We start from the raw sequence: 3,287 nt of genomic DNA, 5'->3' as shown, positions 1-3,287 counted from the left end.
AGAAATCTTAAAAAAATAACAAGAGTCTGAGTTTCAAAATGTTTTTCTGCTTCTCCACTTAGTCCCTTTGTAATCCCAGGAAAGCTATGCAAAGTCTTATGTGAAAAACCTTTGGTTTTTTTTTCTCTAATTTGTAATAGGTACAGCCCCAGAAAGTTGTGTTAATATTAAACACACGAAGAGATGTTGGGCATCTGTCAGTGGTGCTGGCTTTCTTGTCTGAACCTCTGCAGATTCATATGACCATCACATGTAGCCTCTGGAGAGACACTGAGCAGATCAGACCCAGAATGCTGCACACCAGAGTTCTAGCTTCCTTATTTTTGTATGATTTTCCACCTTTTCCATTTCTCCTCTGGAATTACATTTATTGAACTATAAAATTATAAAGTTAAATAAAGAACAAAAAGGTGTTGAGTTTTGGTGCCCATTCTTCTGGTTGGTTGCAGATCTCTAGACTACTGATGGAAGATTATTTGTGGTGTGGGCAAGCAGTTTTTAGGTGCTTCTGACAGCCTGAAAGCTAGTACGCTTCTGCTTCCTCACTCTGAATTCAGTGATGCCACATGGTAACTCACTGTCAGTCATGATGGGACATTTGTACTGTGGGTATCTGTGGAGATTGAAACACAGTACTTCCCTTTGTATCTACTATGAAAGGACTGACATACATTTTCTGTGGCACAAATTAATGCAGATCCCCATAGGAAAGGAAGAGGAGATCACTGCCATGTCTACTGAAGAACCAGAATGGGAGACATGGGAATGAGTGATGATTCAGAGTCACTTTTCCTGTTTAGGTGATACCTATCTTCTTCTCTGCACTGATATTCAGAGTTTCCAAACTTTAAAGAACATCTTGCTTGAGTCGGTCTCTTAGTTATTGGTCTACTGCTGTGAAGAGACACCATGACCATGACAAGTATTATGAAAGAGAGCATTTAATTGGTAGCTTTCTCATAGGTTTAATTATTTATCATCATGGCAGGAAGCATGGTAACATGCAAAGCACTGTAGCAGTACCTGCAAGCTTATGTCCTGATGCAGAGAGAAAGAGAGGAGAGAGAGAGAGAGAGAGAGAGAGAGAGAGAGAGAGAGAGAGAACACCATGGGCTTTGAATCCCCCAAAAGGGCCACACCCCCAATCCTTCTCAAATAGTACCACTCCCTGATAACTAAGCATTCAAATATATGTGACAATAGGAGCCAAATGTTGCCATCATACCTGTATTTCTTGAGTAAAAAGAATTTTCAGGCCTAGTTTATCATCTTCTGATCACGTTCCCTTTTCTGTTTCTTATAAGTATCTGAGAATTTAAGAATTTTATAATGTCCAGATATGCTAACTGTAAAGATTAGGCTCTCATTCCTTTCAACTTAGCTACTTTAAATGCTATTAATGCTGTGGCAGTATTAATGTACACAAAAGCATGCTTAGATCCTAGTAATGGCATTCTCCCAATTCTTTCAATCATTCTACCTCAAGATCTGATGGCCAGAGACCTCTACTGAGACAGTTTACCAATGGCTACATGGTAAAACACCCATGTCTTTTTTCCTGAAAAGTCTATTTTTTAACATATGCTGGAAGGGGAAAAGGTGTGGTGTGATAGGGAAAAGTAGAGAAGTGGATTGGGAAGTACTTAGATATTCTTCCTTCTTGCTGTGCAGTTCTGATTGTCTCCAAAGCAGAGAAATATGGTCACAATCATAAGTGCTACCCAGAAAGAGCTAATGACATAATCATGGACTTTATACTGCCAATTATTACAATTTCCCAAAGCCACTCTCTTGTCAGATTTAATCCAGCAAAAATTGCAGGTGAGAGGCAACTGGCATTGCGGGTCCTAGGCCCAGGGTTGTCATACTCATTGGAGCAAGCATCTAAAAGAAGAATGCCAACCACAATAAATGATGCCTGCAGAAGCCATTAGGCAAGGTGACATGTTCACTTAGAGCGATGTATACTGATCATGTAAAACATGCACACTGTATAATGTGATTATACAAATGCAGCCAGCTTTAAGAGAGGTAGCAAAACCAAGGGTGGAGCCTAACTCTGCAGAAAAAGCTGGTTTGTCTCTGTGTGTGACCTCCAGGTTTTAGGCAGGAAGGCTAGCATGTTTCTGTAATTTATTGCTTCATTGTGCATTTGTAATTCAATCCTTTGTTTATTAATTCAACAGTTGTTCATTTAGTTCTATGTAAGAAAAACTGGTAAATATCTGAGATATAATGGTGGTTAAAATTTAGCCTGTTTTTTTCTCACATGAAACTTATTATAGTCTAACAGAGGCACATGAGGATTTTCAAGTGGTCAACACTGACTACATGTACAAATAAATGCTCCCAAAAAAACAATGGGAGTAGATGATGAAAGAGTATGCCTAGGCATGTAGCAATTATGCTGTTATTCATTGTACACTTACAGTGTATGTACTGGCTAGCATCCTCAACAATTTATGCACACCTCAGAATGTAATCTTAATTGGAAATAAGGTCCCTCCAGATGTAGCTACTTAAAGATCTTGAGAGGCACTAAGTTTATGGTGGGTTCAAAATCAAGCAACTGCAGCAGATGGTCTTCTTAGAAGAGACTTTAGACATGCATGAAAAGATAAATGGAAGAAAGCCATGGGAAGACTGACTGACAAGATGAACCCATAAGTAAAGAGTGTGAAGAGCCATGCTATTCTGGGAGAGGAAAGGAAGACTCTCTGAAATGGATTAAGAAAAATGTTGTGGATCTCAAGTGGCTGTAGTGAGTCCAGAGCAGTCAGTCCCAGGAAGGGAAGGCACACAAAACCACACCACTGGTCTCTGAAGGTGGCTGATCCTGGGCAGCGAGTCACATGACAGTGGTAGGCAAGAGACAGATGAATAGGCATGACATGCAAAGTGAGGTTGAATATTTATTAAGTGGGTTATGTAGGGAAAGGAAAAAGTGGAGAAGAGCAGAGAGAGAGAGAAGAGAGAAAGAGAAGGGAGAGTCAGAAGATGCCTTGCTGAGCAGGAGACAGAAAAGATAGAGACTCAGACTATAAGCAGGAAGGAAGATCTGCCTGCCTCAGAGGGCAGTGGATAGAGTGGGCATGGCTTGTCTCTTAAAGAGACAGAACATATCATTACTTTCCCATCTCTTTTTTTTAATTTATTTATTTATTGAGGATTTCCGCCTCCTCCTCGCCCCCTGATCAAGTCCCTCTCCCCCATCAGCCCAAAGAGCCATCAGGGCTCCCTGACCTGTGGGAAGTCCAAGGACCGCCCACCTCCATCCAGGTTCAGTA

The sequence above is a fragment of the Microtus ochrogaster genome, chromosome 7, assembly GCF_000317375.1.
Source record: "Microtus ochrogaster isolate Prairie Vole_2 chromosome 7, MicOch1.0, whole genome shotgun sequence".
NCBI classification, from domain to species: domain Eukaryota; kingdom Metazoa; phylum Chordata; class Mammalia; order Rodentia; family Cricetidae; genus Microtus; species Microtus ochrogaster.
This window is presented reverse-complemented; position numbering follows the sequence as displayed.